Source organism: Filicampus tigris, chromosome 20, assembly GCF_054856515.1.
Source record: "Filicampus tigris isolate MCC_2025a chromosome 20, RoL_Ftig_1.0, whole genome shotgun sequence".
In the NCBI taxonomy this organism is placed as follows: domain Eukaryota; kingdom Metazoa; phylum Chordata; class Actinopteri; order Syngnathiformes; family Syngnathidae; genus Filicampus; species Filicampus tigris.
Genome location: NC_141236.1, coordinates 6,955,045 through 6,974,283, shown reverse-complemented (window position 1 = coordinate 6,974,283; position 19,239 = coordinate 6,955,045). Strand labels below are relative to the sequence as shown.

Sequence of the window (19,239 nt, the reverse complement as noted above, 5' to 3'; positions counted from 1 at the left end):
AGACTTGTTTTTTACTACGGTAGAACAGTCTGTACAATACGTTTCAGAGATGTAAAAATGCGTAAAATCACAAATTGACCTTAAAAACGAATTCAAATGTCATATTTTGCGCACAACACATGATCATATAAGGATGTAAATGTGTCGTTGCCGTGGCATCTTTAGAAATAGAGATATTTGCGAAAGAAGACAAGATAAAAGTAGAAGTGAACTGCTTTACTTAAAAGTAAATAAGCAAAGATTCTGAGCTGTACTTTAAAAAGTAAAACAAACGAGCCTATCGTTTATACTTGTTTTAAACTGAGAGCTAACTAGCTAGCATAGGCGCAGGCTTTTATGCTATCAAAACAACACATTAGCACAGCTTTGCTAATGTAGTGAACAAACTCACAAAATTGCTAAGTTAGCGAACGATGAAAATACGCCTTAACTGCATGAGTTGTTTCAGATTAGACGGAGAATATCTGAACGCCAGGAGCTGGTGGTTTTTAGGCTAGCACGAGGCACAACACATTTGTTACAAATCAATCTTGTCGCCGACAACATCCAACTATTCTCTTCGATAAATCAATCGCGAATATCTTGCTTCTCACAATATATTGAATTGTCGTGAAACCTCTTTGGTGCACGTCACTTCAGTTCCACATCAGGTCTATGTGCAAGCAAGCAGCCAATGTTATTCTTTCTGGCTGTCAGGGTCCCACTGACAACCTTACTAGGTTGCCATACATTTGACCCCGTGTAGGTTAAACGTCAGTCTGTGCCTCACAGAACCTTTAAAATGAACATGATTTTCAGACTGAATAAAAAAGAAAAATGGTATTGCAGTGTTGAAAGCATCACATTTCCAAGCGGCTGTGTTATGATACATTGCCCACATTGCCTTAAGGCAGACCATGATGCAGTGTGCTCTGGCCAACCGAAATAAAGCTTTGATGGATTGACTGCAACTTCAACTGACAGAAATAACCATTATTGACCACAACTCCTGAGCTGTTCAAATCTTAAGAGGGAAAATGGTGATGATTAAAGGTTTATTTATAGTGCAACAATTTGATGGTTTAGTCCCGAGCAGGGGTTTTCGAAGCGGGGAACGGCGAGCCTCCTTTCAGGGAACCTGACACTGCGAGGGCATTTGGGCTTGAATATAAGTGAGGTTAGATGTGCAGCTCTAAAAAAAAAAAAAATGATTTCCATTTATTTTGCTCAAGCTGCTTCGTCACCTCTGAGCGCCTCGCACGTTGCAAGATGACATTTCAGTGGGCTTGGTGGTTTTGTAAATTTAGTATCGGTTACAGTACTATATACAGTATATGTGTTATTATTCTTACGCAATAGTACGATATTACCTATACAAGTAGGCATAACCTAAACATATAGTCGTGATATTCACCACATTCACCAACCAAATTAGTATTCTGTTTTTATTTTTGGTTTCTACTGCTGTATGCTCATTTTTTCTTATTTATTTTGTTTGTAAATTCACAATAAGCACGTCAACGGAATTTAATTCCACAAAGAACATGCTGAGTGGGTTCTCTCCCCTCACTTGTCCAACAGTTGCAGTCAAGCATGTGAGATTGCAAAAGTCCAGCTGGCTAACGCAAAACCACATATTTCATACACTTGTCTGCCAGGATAGTAATACAATATCACGCCCCACTCCAAAAATGTATGTTTGTGTTTTAATAGGCAACCTCACTCTGAAGCTTAAAATTATGCCCCTGCAACCAGAACTTGTTAAATGATTTGAGATATACTATATAAGTGAAACCTTGTATGTTGTTTTCACCTGCACTGTAATTAAGTATAGCTCTCTTCAACAAGTTGTACAAATTATAGCCATGATGAATGATTTTCTGTTTTTAGACCTGGGGATTTTGTTTGGTTTGCTCACTGTGAGGCTTCGTGATTTAAATTTTGAGTTCATCGTCCAGTGATTGATTAGCGATCGGTCTACGGTGAACCGCATCTCTTGCCCCAAAGTTAACAGGGGAGAAAGCTCCAGCTCAGCCTTGAATGATGAATTGGATTCTGGATGGATTTCCCCCCCACCCACCTACTATTTTTCTTGCAGCTCCTTTATATAGTAGTTTCACCTGATCTTGTCAGCTCGGTAAATCTGTAAAGTCACTTCTTCTGGAGCCTGGCTTGAGAAACGAGCTGCGAAGTAGCCAGGAAATTTATTACCCAAGCATGTATGGATGTGAACATATTCACATCAGCTTCAATAGTACCGGTATGTAAAAAAAAAAAAAAAATTGTAGAAAAGTGACAATTTTGGAATCCAGCAGACACAAGTATTTACATTTGTTATTGTTTGGAGGAGAAGTCAAACTAAACCTGCAGTCACAACAATAATCATTCCTTATGATCACCAAGCAGAAGAAACAATAGAGTTTTCCTTGTGTAAATTGTTTCCAATTTTGAAAACTTCCAGAGGTCATACTGACACGTCTCCTGTCCTTGTGAACCCTCACATTGTTTACTGTCCATGTACTGTATCAAAATGTGGTTTTTTTCCCCCTCCCCATTTCTAAGTAATGCAGGGCTGAATCCCTCGATTGAAACATCAATGCAATTATTTAGACTAAAAAAATAATTATAGGTAAAATCAGTTTTATTTCTAAAATGTTTTCACTTTGTGTATGAATGTGCAAAGCTACCAGTATGTGAAATCTACACATTTTTTTCCCGTGTTGAAAGAGCCATCTGTGTATCCACTATAGGGCAGACCGATTAATCGGCCGATATTAGCTTTATTTTGCTTTTCCAGTTTAAACAAAAATCCTCTACGCAAAAATGATTAGTGTTATGCTTTTATAATGTAAAACAATTTGATATTTTAAATTGCCTTTAAGATGCGCGTTTTTTTTTTTGCCACACCCTTATCTTTATTTAATTCACATGAGAGACTCTCCATGTAGTCATGAAAATAAACTTGAATAAATGTACGTGTGCTACAGTACAGCCCTGTGAGAGGTTCTGGGAGTCCTTTATCACCTTCCTGAGCTGTTGAGCAAAAATAATGTGCCCTCTGTTATTCTCATCAGCGACGCAATGAGCGAAGTCTGAGGGGATATCCTGTTGGCCACTGAAACACATTCATCCTGCTTGCCGCGGTTTTAGTGACACGAGATTTACAAAAGACTCCGCTCGCCTGCACGGCCCCCGCCACAACACTCCGTATTTAGAGCAATGGACCTTGAATCTTATGTTATTAGAGAAAACAAATAATGGAGGATCCATGCTGTCAGCCTTAGCACGTGGAATAGCCAAAACCACCCATTCTGTTCACACTTACTTTAACAGTCTGGATTTGTTTGTCTGATCTGGCACTTGTCCACGGCAAAATTAGACGCAATCCAAGCTGCAGGTGATTGTGCATGAAGCGTATTTCTGAAATGTTATACAATGGAAGTTGCATGCACTAAAGTTCACAAATATCAGTATGAGTCTCCGTCGTGAAAGCTCTGAACAATATGGTTCACGCAACAATAATTATGTTTTTCCACTGGCTAGAAATGACAACAATATATATACGTGCTAATATGTGCTAGCGTACCCTGTTGCTATATACAGTACGTACCGGACATATTGTAAGGATCGACAGAATCTTGAACAGAACTAGTCAGCCAAAAACGAGTGGCGGGACACTTTTTAAAAATGACGGACTGACAAATGACGGAAGTAGCTTTTCATCCGTCAGTGTAATCGTCAGTAACCGCATCCGGCATTGACGGTTTTGCTGACTTTCATTTTTTGGGGGTGTGGCGTTACGGACTGTCGGACCGACGGACTTCTGACGGACTGACGAATAATGACCGGGTACCCCGGCCACTGATGGATGACAAATGACGGACCAGCAAAATTGAGTAAAATGCCCAGCTCTGGTATTTAGCGTATCACTCAAATAAAGTAAACAACCCACTTAACTGAGCGACGGTTTCTAACCACTTTGAAACAGGTCTGTGGGCTCCATAAGAAGGAACTATGAACGTCCACTAACCTTTATTCATTGTGTGGTTTCTAATTTCTGGAAAAGTGCAACATTTGAATACAACTGGAGTGTTAAAGTGCAGCCCTTGTGTTTTGAAATATCGAGCCATATCCTGCTATCACGCTCTGTCTGACCCAAAGCATGCTTGTGGTGAAGTCATGTCAAGCCTTCAAAGCAAGGACATTAACATCAGAAACCAGAGGACACCCTGCTCAGGCCACCCAGGTTATGTTGGATGAAACTACCTCCATTTTTTCCTATTTTGATTTTACTCAGTGGGCGTCCCTGCACACTAAATCACTAGCGTGGTTTTGAGAAGCGACGATCAGTCTCATATATGATGATTTCTGCCTCTTGCCTCCAACTTCTCCAAGATTTCCCGTTTTATCACCCGTGACATGCAATGCACTCTCATTTGGGCCTGTAGAGATTCTGGCCATGGGCAGTTGTCTCACAATAGAGATTTTTATTTTGACAACCGACCTTAAAACGGTAGCTTGGCTCAAATAACTAATCCCCCCTTCAGTACTAAATATTTTTTTATATCCTCCATTTTTCGCGGCGTCTCCAGGCCGACCACCATTTATAGGAATATGTCGAGCAAAAACCACACAGGGACTATCTGGTACATATTTTTTTGTTTAACACAGTAAGCCCATTCATTCCTCTACTTATTATTGCATGTGCCTTGATCCCATTTTCAAAAATGCGATTTTTATCTCACTTGGGTGATGAATCCTGCAGCAGAAGCTGAGAGAATCTTGCTGTGTTCTGCACGTGGATGTAACTCACTTAACTGTTTTGCCCGTTCATCTATATTACATTTTTCTGTTTTTCATTCCATGGAGCCAATGAGATGAACTTTCTATCAGAATCTCAAAGACACGGAGAGAACAATCTAAGATGTGATGGTTTTGCTATATTGCTTTATTGATGTGTATTTATGAGGTTTATGGCTTAGGTTCCCCAGGACCACATAAGTAGCCAGGGGGCTTGCTCCAAAAATAGCTCACCAGTGATGGGACACAGTGATTTTCTAGGAATGCTGTATAAGTGATTACCATTTGAAAATGCAAAGGGAGTTTGAGCAAAATTTGTTATTTCAGAAGTGTGTATTAAACTGGAAGCGAGGGCTGTCACTGTCAAATATTTTTGGAATTGATTATTCTATCAATTAATCGAATAATCAGTTAAAAATGTATCTAGCATTAAAAAGTTTTTAAAAAATTGTCGAGTAACTGTTGATTGTTGCTTATTTTCTATTGTTTAACATCAATTAAATCTAAATTACTTATTTAAAAGTTATTCATATTATGACTGCCAACAATGATTTTTTTGTAATGGATTAAACTGACTATAATTTTTCAGTCGGTTTTCATGGTGGACTACAGAAATCTGAGAATATTTACTTGTACTTTTATAAGGCTAAAATCAGAGGATTTTGAGAATTATATGGCAAACATGACTCTAAATGATTAATCAAATATCAAATGGTTGTCAATTTGCTGACCGAAAACAAAACGACATTTTTCAGTGTGGCCCCAGGATGTCTTATGTTTTTGGAGTGATCTGTCAACACTGATCATCAAATCAGTTTTTTCTTTACATTTCCATAAAATAGCATCGCTTGTATTTTTTTGTACGCGGTATGCGTTTTCCTCGGTCTGAGTTGCATGACTGCACAAACCACGCAGACAATAAAAATTCCTTTTGTTTCAAACAACATAAGTCAAGCCTTTGTGGGCTGCGTTGCCTAGCCGAGAGAAAGTTGACTTTTAAATCCAGCTGCGCACTCGTTGATGGTCCTGCTTGGAATCTGCCAGTAAAGTGGAGCAGAAGGGAGCGCCTGCGCGAACGTGTTTAGATTCGGAACCCTGCGAGTGCATTAAGCAGAACGTAAACACGTGCGGGCAAAGCAGACACTGACCAAAAGCAGCACGGTTAAACGAACTTGCGGAAGAACAAGTTCTAAAATGTGTCCGTCCAGGATGATAAAAAGATTACAAAGCTGAAGGGTTAAGAGGCCCCGACTTTAGTGCTCCGATCTCCATTTCCCTCAATGGACAACTTAAGGGATCTGTAAACAAACTTGAAATCCATCATATCAAAACCGTTTTAGGTTTTATTTGGACCTCTGGTATCTGTCATCTCCTTCGGAACATGACAGTAATTACGGCCATCGAGGTGCTCGTCGGAGAGAGGAGACTGCTTCTCCTCAGCCCGTCTGACATGGACTTGTGACATCACAACCCTGCTTGTTTGGACAAAGCCTGAAGTATGTAACGGCCCGAATCACAGACAAAGCAGATTTATTTGGAGCTGTCATCCACTGGCCTAATTCATACATGAAGTTAACTCTTACTGGGAGGGTTATCCTATAAACAAGGTAACATTGGATGGAAGGAATGTGGACTTGAACACACGATGAGTTGTTCTTTTCGATTTCTCTTCAATCATATCGGTGATATAGTGGATGTTATCTTTATTGAGGAGCAGCACGAGTCTGCTTCTTTGGTGACTTCATGCGTTCCAGGCTCCAAAAACCATTCAAAGTCATGCAAACGGGCAAAATACAGAACAAGTTACGATTGTATTTCCACATTGTAGCTCGGGCATTTATTTATTCTGATAAGAGGGTTAGAGATTAGGTTAGGTTATTTCACTGCAGAAATCAGTTCGTCAGTTATGGGTGGGACTCCAGTGAGCCACAACGCTCCGCATTTAGAGGGAATGAAAGGAGTCCTTTTTGATTGGCCATGATTAAATTTGGCGTTGACCACTCCCGCAGCGGCGCAGCCACCCCCTCCTAGAGCCCCAAGTGAACAATGACCCAAGGTAATTAGTTCCCACCATTTTTTTAAAAAATTTTTTCCTGATGAGAAAAAGGCAGCCATGTATTTGATTAAAGCACTTATTTGATTCAAGTTGACACAACACTATTTTAAATTCAAAACATTTTAGGGGAGTTTCTTCCCCCCAAAAAATGTGCGTTTTTGAGGCGCTCCTATTGTTTCTTTGTAAACCCTGAAAATCACATCCATGTGAGTACTTTACAAAAACTAAAGCAAAGAAGGAGAATCACTTTTGTATTTTTGATACTCAAGCTGATACGAATGAATAAATGAATGACATTTTATCGTATGTAAACATGTGCTTATAAGACACCGAACAAAATGACCTAGCACCAGGACCAAAGGACAACAAAAACTCGTGTCAAAAACAATCTTACCCTCTCTTAGGTCTTCATAACGTGTACAATATACAAGAAGTAAAATTCACTTTCCACAACATTCACAGATCATTCCTGGAATGATATTGCGAATCAACAAAAAAATCTCCATAGCTGTGTTTTCGTACTATAGACACAACAACCCCTTGACCGTCTCCACCCTGTTCCACGAGCGGTCGACTGCACTCCAATTTCACGGTCGTTTAAAACTGTTGTCACTCTTTTTAACTTGCAAGCATATGAAACACTAAACACGTGCATAAAACCCGCGGTGATTTAACAGCTATCAAATGAAAAGACAAATTATATTTCCTCATAAAAAGAGTTGACTGATTTGCTGTGCTCATTACTTGGGTGTTAGTCTCTACGGTTACACTCCGTTTATGTCTAATGATGTCATCCTTTCCCACGTGCGCAAGCGCTCCGACATTTATTCTTTCAAAGGGAAATGGCACTGCTAAATCAAATATAAGCGCTTTATGATGTCCCAATAAAGCAAAGGCCCGGTCGGGGAGGGTAATTTTGGGGCGAGAGAAATGTGTTTTTGTAGAACATCAACAGTGCTGTCTGCGAATTGTAAAATGAAGAAAGTGACCTCTTGTCCCGTTGCTTTTGCCCCACTTCCATCCATCAGCTTGGAGTCTGCTCTAAAAGCAATCGTTCCAGCAGCTTGGCGCTCGCCTTTTGAAATATGTCCGACTGGATGGACACAAGTGTCGATGAGTTGGGATTTCGCAGACCCCTTGTCTCCCCGCCTTATCACTCGAGACGAGTGACTAGAGAGAGGCAGCCGAGTGGGGAGGACTGGAGCCCTAAACTATGATTTACTTGACCTTGCCGGTGCTGGAACTCACAGCCGGAGGCTCATTAATTCCCAGGGTCATTGCGTTTGGACATAAATTGGTTGAAAATGGCACTGCGTGGGCGACTTCCAGACATACACACGGAGTTATGAAATGGCTGGCCCCACCCTTTCCGACACTCCTCATAGCAACACTTTGCTGATTTCCTAAGCGCCACGGAGTAAATCACTCGCCTCTGCACGGAGGAGTTACTAACTCCTGATCAGAGGGGACGAGGCCGGCGAAACATTTTGTGGTTATTAGGCAGCAAATGTACCACACTGGGGAAAAAAAAAAAAAATCATTTCATCAATGATCATTTTATGATGTGTAAAAATGTTAATTTTAAAGGAATGCTATTGAATGAATTGGAATGTAGAGGCAATTAACAATTTATCGTGATTGTGTTTGTTTCTGGTGAAAGTAATTGTATTGAATTAATTTCTATGGGGATTGTTGAGGATCCTTTAACGTACACTTTAGTCAAATTTCACAAACAAGAACGTGATGCATTACGGCATCAACAGTTTCATGTGATTGTGGAAGCCTTTGTTTGCGCCTAGAAAATGTTTCCTGGAATGTGATTCTTGTACATAATGTAGTATTCACGTATTGAATGTGTGCCATCAAGAGGTGTGGCCTAGTGAGCTGGAGTTGGGTTGGCCGGTGACTGTTAGTGTGAGCAGCTGGGCGTGAGTTGTGGCCTACAGCAGCTCCATGCGAGTGTCCTCATTTTCAATTTGTGTTTGACCGTTTGTCGCCTTGAATGGGCTGAAATTTGTATTCAGGTTTGCGTGGGAAGTTAGACCTTCCTTTATTAACATTTTTTTTTTTTTTTTTTTTTACTTCAACAATTGACTATTACTCCCCAATACTCCTTCGTAGTTTTATGAGATTATCAGAAGTGGTTGATCTTCCTCTCCTTTGCTGAACCTAGGCATGTTTTTTTTTTTTTTGTTGTTGCCGGGAGAGCAGAGAGCTGCAAGAGCCCAATAAATTACACTAATGCGCATATTTAAAGGGGTTCATATTGCCTCTGGCCTGTTATCAAGACTACTCCAGTGAGAATGTAAACTACCACCTCCCTCGGGCCAATATTTAATGTTATCAGCCTTTTAAACAACTCCAGTGTTTATGTTATGACAAATAAAGGGCGGATTATTTCAGCCTTTTCTCACTGCTTCACACAAGCTCCACAAGACTCCCCGCCTAATGGTGCTGTGGCTCTCATTAATTCCAGCAGAGATAGACCCAGATTAGTGTAAACACAGTGGTGAATCACACCTCGGGTTTATAGAGACCCACCAAGGGGGAGGATGCTTCATAGGAGCCCACACAAGTGAAGCCGGCGAAAGGAAAACAAGTCTAATCCTGCTGATAAAAGGCGGATTGTTGCAGCGTTTATTTGGACACGCGGTGCCTGGCTGAGGCGAGCGTCTAATGAGACGGCGGCCCGTTCCAGAGTGGATTCATCACCACCGGATCGGGGTTATCACCCGCCGCCGCGCTCCACGACTTTTAATCAGGCTCCTCTCTGGTCACTCCCTTTCTGCCGCGGCGCATTTTAAGATCCGTCAGCATCCATCAGGACCCGGAGACAGGCTCAGGGAGCGTACGCGAATGATTGCCTTGCGCGCTTTAGTTTCGTGACCTTTATGGAGGCAACATATTCACTTTGGTGAACTTTTCCGCACAAAACTTCACGATGCACAACTTGGCGACAGAAGGTATTGTGTTATGCGCTCACGCAGGCATAGGTCTGATTAGTTCAACTCCCGGGGGGTGATTTAGAGCTGTTAGTGTTACTCACAAGCATGACACACTAGCACAAACAATCACACTCAAGTCACGACACGCTTTCGTCCCGTTGTCTCGCATCTTTGTGAGGATGAATAAGGTGTCGTCTGGTAACGCACCGGGTTAAGTTAAATAAGCACACATCGGCGGCTGATAGGAGCCTTAAATCACGCCGTGTTGATGTTTGGACCAGTTAAGTCACTAGTCCCATTTGTACCACGATGATAAGCGATGTTGTATAGAGAGCCTTTGTTAGAACAACTCCACAGTAACAGGAAGCTCACTTGAGAAAAATATTAAGCCACTTAATTTTTCCGTTGTGTCGCAGAGAGCATTTCTGCTAAGATTCTCGCATGCCAAAATGAAAGTGGAGAAAATTTTACATTCTTTCCTTGACATACTTTTTTTTTTTTTTAAGTAAAATGAAACATATATACAAATGCAGAAAGTATGGTCATACATGTAAAGTTGTGGCCCAAATCAAGATTATTATCGTTAACAAAGCTAAAATTGAAAAACATAATGGTGTGTATATACTGCGCCTATATATACGCGTGACCAGCCCATTTTTGGGGGTGCCGAAGCACCCCTAAAGTAAATCCAAACACCCCAAAATTTGAGAGGTCGTAAGATTTCATTTACTGCTTGTCCTTCTTTAACAAGCTGGAGAAGCATTAAAACCACACGATACTTGGTAGAAATATCTTTCATCCACAAAAGTATAGTACCCCACTTTTTGCGTCCAAAATGCTTTGATCCACCTAATCCCTCCCACCTTTTCTCACTAATCCCACTCAATAGAAACGCATTATTATCATGATCAGAGCTCATTTCTGCTGCATTTAACCAGAAGTCCTTGTTTTATGTATCAGCCCCTCAAACCGAATGCCTCCCTATCAAATGTGCTCTCCTTTTTTTTTCCCTTCTTCACATTTTACAAGGGTATAAAAAAATAAGACATGTTTTATATTTTAGTGTGAAGGCTTCAATCTGGAAGTTATTTGGTGTCTCTGCTGGACTTGCAGCTGTTTTTGTTTACGGGCGGCTGAGGGAGTCTAATGGTGAACGTGCTTCCCTGCTGCATTCTGTCCGTCACTCTCCAATTCGAGTCTACCGTGAAATCGTAAAAAAATGTCCTCAACTTTTCACAAATGCTTTCCGTTGACACAAGACCTATCATCTTTGACGTCGCCTGTAAGCAAAAGGCACGGCATCTCGTCAGGGGGTCTCGTGTGTCCTAATGAAGCCGTTCAGCCGGGCGGACGGTTGGAAGATGAATTGTCGGACCGTCGGCTTTTGAAAATGGAAAACCCGCAGTCGACCCGTTTCCGTTTTCAAGGGCGGCGACAACCCTCTTCCCCTCCCTCCCGAGCATCCTCTCGGCCAGATTACAGGCCGCGTAACGTGTGCGCGCATCGTGGCTCCGGCGCTGCCGGCTGCTGACGAGCGCTGCTTCCCGTCAAAAGGCCGTAATGGAAGCCAGATGTCTCGCTGTCTGTTTAAGGCCCATAATCAATAGCCTCGCTCGCGAGTTTCTCTTCCTCTCTCTCAGACGGCTTGTTAGGAGAAAATCTGCGAGGGAGTGGCGTGTCTGTGTCACAAACAATGCAAAGTGTGTCAAGAGTCAGATGAGCTAATTTGATGTCCCACGTGGCTTGTTGGAGGAGGTGTGCCGGGGAAGGGGGTCGGTCGCTCCTCGCAGCCTCAACAAGCTAAATGACGCAGCAGGCATGTTTGCTTCTCGGGGTTCAAGGAGTGATGGATGAAGAAAAGGGAAAAAAAAAAAAAAAGATGCAAATAAATAAATGCGATTTCATTTGCTGTAGCTGTTTCCTGCAGTTTGACAGGGTAGCCTTAACATCTCAATTCCATAGCATGTATCAGGGGAAACATTTTTGAGTGTTGAGCGGATGAATGTGTTTGGTTGCGGGTTTAATGCAGGGAGAGGTGCGGGGATTGGAGATTGCGGGTTTTCACCTCCAGCTGGTGATGAACGTTGTGAGCTGTGAGGTCAACTGGGTGTCAGAGTAGAAGAATTGTTCCCCGATTCGATTCGAGCACGGGTCTCACTTTGGGGCCTTTCTGTGTGAAGTTTGCATGCTGCCTGTTTGGGTTGTTTCAATATCCTTCTACTCCTAAAAAGCTTAAAGAGGAAGTCAACCCAAACATTTTTTTTCAAGAATATGTTCGAAGGCAATATGATTAACATGAAATATGAGTTAAGCAGCAAAATCCACCCGTTTTTAGCCATCTCAGGGGGCGGCCATTTTGTCACTTCTGATCCTCAGGGCTCAGATAACGACCAATCACGGCTCACCTGTTTTCTGAAGCTGAAAATGGACATTTTCCACGGATAGGAATGTGAATGGTTGTTTGACGAACGTGAATGTTGGCGCGTTGTGAGTAAAACGAAGCGAAGGAGAGAAAATTGTGTTGTTGTTTTTTTTATCAAAACAACCAAAGTTTACAACCTTTTACATGGTGACACCGAAGGTTCTTAAGAGCCAGGCTCTTAAGCTGTTGCTGTAACACTGCTGCCGGTGTCAGACGAGGAGGATGCAGTAGAAAATAAAGTAGACGGCGACACGAGCGATGCTTTTCATTATGAACGTGTGTCAAAATGGCCAACGACATCAAATGTTGACTTGAGCGATAATAATCCTCAAGAAGGATTTCCAAGACTTCATTTAGCTCAGGAAATAGAATAATTTGCATAAAGTCACAGTTTTTAGTTGATACTCTTTGCAGGACCCCTTAATGCCTAACCATGCCCCTGCTGGTTGGTGTTTGGATTAACGTTGAAATAAATGACTTCAACAAGCAAGAATGTATGTGCTACTATGGCCTGGACGACTGCGAATCTACACAGACATCTTTGTTTTATGCGTATTATTTTTTTCAGGCCTCTGTGTTGTTGCAGGTGATTTTTACAGGTGTTTACAGTACAGTGGATTAACGCCTTATTTAAAAACGCTACCATAAACAGCTGAGCATGCTGAGGATGACCTGGGCTTTTAAACACTGTCATAAAGTGCAACAGCCTGTACGCATTAAAGCGCAAACGGACTAAATATTCCTTACAGTAGAACAAGTGGACCGGGTTCCCAACACTAGTGGGAATAGCTTCATTTCCTCGGATAAAGCAGCTGCCTGCGTGGACGCTCTGTAAAGTTTAATAGTCAAATATGCATGGATGAGAGTCCAGCTGCGCAGTGTCATGTATTCCTAAACAAACCCCAGCGAGACCTGAACTCTCACCCCTTGCACATGTCGGTTACAGAGCTCTCAGACATTCTGCACAAGCAGGCCTTTTTTTTTTTTACAGACACGGCAAATCCCAAGCGCTGCCATTATGGTCTCGGTGTAACCACACCGATGCAAATAAGGGCGGTAATTATGATCTCCCGTCCGCGTCCGAAACTGTCGGCTAAATCAGTTCAAAGGAAGTTGAATTTAAGGATGTGAAAGTGAGAAGCGTTTTTTTTTTTTTTTTTGGTTTCTTTTTTCTAAATCACCTGTTCACTCTCGCTCGGTTGCTGTGGCGACGGCCGCGCGGGCGCTCTCCCCATTGTTTTCGGGGGCGGTCGCGTTTGCAAAGGCCTGTCGGAGTTCCCTGCGCCTGGCTCTGTTTATTTTGGAACAAGAACAAGACAAACCCAAGTGACGTCTTATTTATTTTCCAGCTCTTGCCCTCTCCTCCCCTAACAAGCAGAGCCGTGAAGAAGAATTCCCTGATAATCTGTCAGTATCAGTCTGTAGTGGGTGTTCCTTAGGGTGTTGACACCATGCACATGCTATATAATGGAGAGTGGCCAGGTTGAATACAATAACACAAAGGCTGATAAAAAGAAAAAAGGGGGGGGGGAGTGGGGTAGTTGTGGGCACCATCAGATAACGGGGCAGGGGTTGATGGGAGGGGGGGTTGGGGGGTTCATGAGCGGTGAGCCAAGTGACATGCTTGATTGTATGAGTGGTCCTCAGGGTGGTCCAAATACAGCAGGTCAAGGAAACAACCGTAACTTTAGTAACGGCTTGTAAAATATAAAACAATGAAAATAATGCATCACTCTAAGTCTAAGTTAGCGTCATAAAACAGGTGAGCCGCAATTGGTTACCTGAGCCCTGAATTATGACAAAGTGACAAAATGGCCGCCCCCTGAGAGGGATAAAAATTGGTGGATTTTGCTGCTTAACTCATATTCCACAAACACAATATTAATATCAGCAAAGAGAAAAATTGTTGAATATTTGGGGATGGACTTCTTTAAGAGAACAAAACACTCACAACATTCCGCTGTAAAACGTGAAAACAATCGTTGACTTGAGTAATGATGCGCTAAATAAAAATGCCCGGAAATTATTATCAACTGCACAATCTCAAATGGCAGTTCAGATGAAAGTCTCACCAATGAGTGGCGTATATGTTAACCGTGGTTAAAATGCTTGAGCCAGAATTGCTTACCTCAGTGAAACAATATCATTTAAGAAATAGACGCAAATAAACTCTGTCTGCCAAGCAGCACGTTTTATCTCAGCGCTTTATTTGGTGTTCAGTTTTAGCAAGCATCTGTGAGCCTTGATAAGCACCAAAAAGGGGAAATATGGAAACCTCAGATGAAGCCCATCGGTCTTGACCTTTGTCTTCATGCAGGTGACTGCAGTTGTATCACACATCAGGTTGTGAAAGACTGCAACACATTAGGCCAATAAAAACTTTGAATTTAGAGTCATTTAGCATTTTTTTCTAAATTAAAACCCAAAGATTGTTTTTGATTGGTTTTGTTAAGGCCAGTGGTGAGTTATCAGGGCTTACAAGGCACTGACTTACATTTACAACTTAAATTCTAATACCTGTCCCACAAAATTGTTTTAATTTGTTTACCAGGGTCTATCCTCTTCATTTCAAAACGTTAGATTATTATTATTTTTTTTTTGTCGAATGACATTTTAGCCTCTATGCTGCCATGCTGCCACAATCCCTAGTGATGGTACCAAAATATATTTTTTTCCTTTACGTATTCATTGTAAGAGTAACTCCACTTATCTCCTCGAATTCGCCAATGTTTTTGTGCCTTTTCCAGAAATGACTTTCTTCACAATAATTGCCTTATGATTTGAGGGTTATAGCACCCCCTGTTGCTTTGGCATGTCCTCTGCAGCCTGCAAATGTGTTTTCATGTGGACAGAGCTGTCTTTAAAAAGTAATTGAGTTGGAAAATCTTTTTTTTGTTTTTTTTTGTTTTTGTAATACTTTGAACATGTGGACTGCACATCACGCTGCAGGCAGTCCACCAGTTCACAACGAGAGTGAAAATGTGCTGTTGATGACAGGTCACGTGAAAATTAAAGAGCTTTTTTTTTTTTTTTTTACATTCTCTCCTTTGTGTTTGCTTCTCTGTGGGCAGCCAGAGGGCGGCCATAATCCCCCTCTCTCTATGTTCATCACTCAGTAAATTTTGGCCTCAATGGAAAAGGGCGGGCAGCCCTAATTAATACCAAACCAATCCACAAATTACAACCTTTACCACAGAGTTGGCGTAAATCAATAGTCTGCAGGCAGCAATAAAACGGTTCCTTCATGTACGCCACATTAAAACACAGGGCGGAAGGTCAGACGACTTGTAGCGTATAACTGATTGCTGCCGGCCATCCTCTGAGTTGCGCACGTGTGTGTGTGTGTGTGTGTGTGTGTGTAGGCCACGCAATATTTGAGAAGTGTGCTGAAAGAGCGCTTAAGTAGTGCCGTCCAGGTGGCGGCTTCTCCGAGGGATTCTCCCCCTGTGAGAGCCATCCAAGGAAAACCAGAAGCATCTGGAGCCGGCCACCCCGCAGCGCCTCAGTGCGCGTCGCTGGCCGGGGCCTCCGCAGCCGGTGCAGCAGCAGTTAGGTGAGTCCCGAGCCAAGGTGGAGCGGAGCGAGAGGAAGGGAGGAAACTCGGAGAGAAACCATGAAAAATGTGGAGCATGAAAATGTCTCCCTTGGTTTATGGCAGTGCAGACGGCCTTCCAAGAGCAACACATCTTTAAATTTAACTTGAGATGCATTTTTTTTTTGTTCCACTCCCAACTTTTTTTTTTTTTTTTTTTTTTTGGAAAGCATCGCCAAGATGCTTGGCAACTGCGGCCATGTTAAAAAAGCACTCAATAATGTGGCTTTTTTGCAAATGCGGTGACAGTTTCTGTACGAGGGGTTCGTCTTTCAGCGTCAGTGGATGCTTACTTGCTCACAAACACATGGTAGTTAGTCAAACTGAGATTTAACCAGGCTTAAGTGTAAGGAGTACTGTATTTTAGTGAATGATGAGTGGAAGTCGAGAAAAGAGGGAGCGGGGTTCCTCCGGTGAAATGGATATAAATGTGACTGGGTGACTGGAAACCTCTTGGCCTGATAGCAAATTAAAGGTTCTGACCATGTAATGATATTTTGTGGCTCTCTGGAGGAAGTCATCCCTCGTGCGGATGATTGAGAGCTCCTTTTAGACAGTTGAAGTCATAAATCAACGTTTGATGGAACAAACATACCTCGGAAGGAAGAGAAGCTGCTTTCCAGAGCGTCCACGCTCACTCAACCTGGCTGCCGCGAATAAATAAAATGCTCCATCGATGACGAAGACATTCGGCCATAAAATATAGTGCACATGATCCCGAAAGTGACACATCCGCTTCGCTGCCGAGTCCTTTACTTGTCTGAAATGTTAAAATATTGCAAAATGCTTTGAACTTTATTTGAATGTTTGGTTGACAGAATAGAATGCAACAAAAATGTGAAAGTATCAAATCTAAGAGTTTTATACATGTTCATTATATGAATGTAAGTAAGCACTCAAGTTCTTTCATAGTGGGGGAGGGGCATCACTGGGCCCCGCCCAAAACTGAAACCGTTTGCACACATTTTTTGCCATAACCTTCAAACGTATGATTTATTTCGAAACAAATCTCCAAATTCACCTTACAGGGTGGGTAGAGACTTTTGACATTTTTGCTTCCAACCTGCAACTGCTCACTTACGCTGTGGTCTTTTTTTTTTTTTTTTTTAAATACCCTCCTCGACACTTGAAGTCCTCCTTGGACACTTCGCGGCAACAGCGACGTCTCCATCAGTCTATCAAACAAGTTCTCATGCAGATAAAACCTCGACGTGCTGGAGACGCTTCAGCATTTAGTCACGCTAATCCCCTCGCCGAGACAGAAACCTCCCCCATTTTTACTCCGCCAGAGGTCATTTGTTTTTACACTTTGCTTCATTTTTTCTCCTTTGAGCCCCGAGTGTCAAATATTGGTGAATCTGCAAAGCTGGTTTGCTTTACGGCTTGCCCCGTCCCGCTTGCCAAGAGGAACGTATGGGACAGCTTTTAATGGCGGCTGAAAGACTGACATTAAATACTCACCAGATGGACTTTCTCCTATCCTGCTCATAAAGGTTCTTAAGACAGTTCACAAATCAAGGCCTCACACTATTATGTTAAGCGTTTGGGTTGTTATTGTTATAGTACATTTGCAAATACTCCTGTAATTTATAGCTTTTTGCGGATAAGTAAAGCCTCAAACCCACCCGGACGTCGAACATATAGATGTCTTCGGACCTATTCCGGCTTATATTAAAGCATTTTTCATGCAGCGCAATTGAAGTGCAAAGATTATGACCAAACTTCACAAGCATCGCATGACACATTGCTGATAGCGTCTAGTATAGACCAGCACTGAGTGGACGGCTAAACAAAAAAGCTGATATAGCTAGGAGAGGAAAAGTGAAATTCAAGATGCGAAAGGAAAAACGGCCTCTTTCCTGGGGGTCTGTGTCCGATTTTTTTTTTTTTTCCAAGAGGAGCGGAAAGTGGACCCTGTGGTAGTGAAAGTTTGTGGTGGTCCGGGTTTGGGGGTCACTCACTGTTGATGCTGCTGTTTTTAGCCAGCATCGTCACGCTACACACTATCATGTTTTTTTCCATAGCATAGCTTGAACAGAGGTGATGACAGAAAATAAGGTCTGTGAGAAACTCTATATGCTGCATTTTAGAATGTCTGTGTGTGTATACAGTATATATATATATATATATATATATATATATATGTATATACATGTATATGTGTGTATGTATATATATGTATATATGTATCTGTGTGTGTGTGTGTGATAGAAATAAAAATAATTAATTAAAAAAAAGTGAAAACTTACATTGTAATTTTAGATAAATTATTAATAATAATAATACAAAATGAATAATAAATTATTTATTAAATTAGTAAATACAATGTATTTGTATTGTTGCGATAAAGTCTGTTTTATACTTTGAAAGAACATTTTGACCACTATTAAATTTTCAGCCACATTGCATTTAGGACCCATCTTGCTTGATGTCATTTTTAAAAAACCACGGCAACAAATGTGTAGTTTCATTTCATATTCACAATCTGTAAATTGTGGATAAGAGACTAAGGTTTAGTGTCTCTCACTTGCACAATATTGATTTTTTTTTTTTTTTGGGTGTGTGTGTTCAGATTTGCACAAGTCCTTATTACTCATTACTCACACAAATTCAAAAATAACCAAAGAAATGGTTGTCTTTGAGAAGAGATAAACTATAATGAACTTCTACATTGAAGTTGGTTGGGGGGCTGTGTGGGTGGGGGCGCTGCAGTTTCGCAGATTTATGAAAGCTTTGAAATGGAAATGAGTCTCACAGGTGAAACTGACATGGAAAAAAAGGGATGTTTAACCGTATCCAACAAGTTCACTTATCTTATTGCTACAGCAAAGTGTTTTATTTGTTGAAATTCTAAATAGAAAAGCTGTGATTGCAGGGAATTTATAATTCACCACTTTAGCTATATTATTGTGAGAGGCTGCATGGCGTGAGAGCAGCACTATAAATGGACGAGCTGGAATGGAGGCTTGTAACTGCATGGGTCTGGATAAATAAAATATATTCATTGAGGTCACTGCTGCTATCTGGAGCCCTTTAACGTATACAAACTATAAATTCGCAGATTCTCTCTCTCTCGCTCGCTCGTTATGGAGCGAGGTAAAGTTTGCACTCACGTTTTGCTTAAACGAACAAAAAGGCAGTGAACCTCAGGTCACTTTTTTTTGCATACTAACGTTAGACACCTTTAAAATGTTCTTATATTTTTCCACCCTCGTTTCATTATACACAGTAATTATACGCATGAATTTATGTTTATACAAGAATGCTTGTTTGAATATTTTTTTTCAGTCATAATCGGATGTAAAAATGATTATCTGCTTGTTTGGAGACGCGTGTGGCGTTAAGCCTGACGAAAAGAAGGGTTTAAAAAAGTATGGAAATAAATAATTAAATAGGGAATAGGAATCAGATCAATCAACCCCGCCACCAACATTGAAGAAAAAAG

The 19,239-nt window shown here is 41.5% G+C and overlaps 1 long non-coding RNA gene across 2 annotated transcripts in view; it reads left to right on the top strand.

The window, feature by feature from the left end:
• Positions 1-19,239, top strand: part of LOC147128078 (uncharacterized) — a 56,706-nt gene that overhangs the window by 32,973 nt on the left and 4,494 nt on the right. Inside the window, exon 3 of one of the 2 annotated variants that reach the window (XR_015084011.1) lies at positions 15,565-15,755. The exons of the other annotated variant lie outside the window; for it this stretch is intronic. This is a non-coding gene — a long non-coding RNA (uncharacterized LOC147128078). The remainder of the gene's footprint in view (positions 1-15,564; positions 15,756-19,239) is intronic. 2 annotated transcript variants of the gene reach the window in all.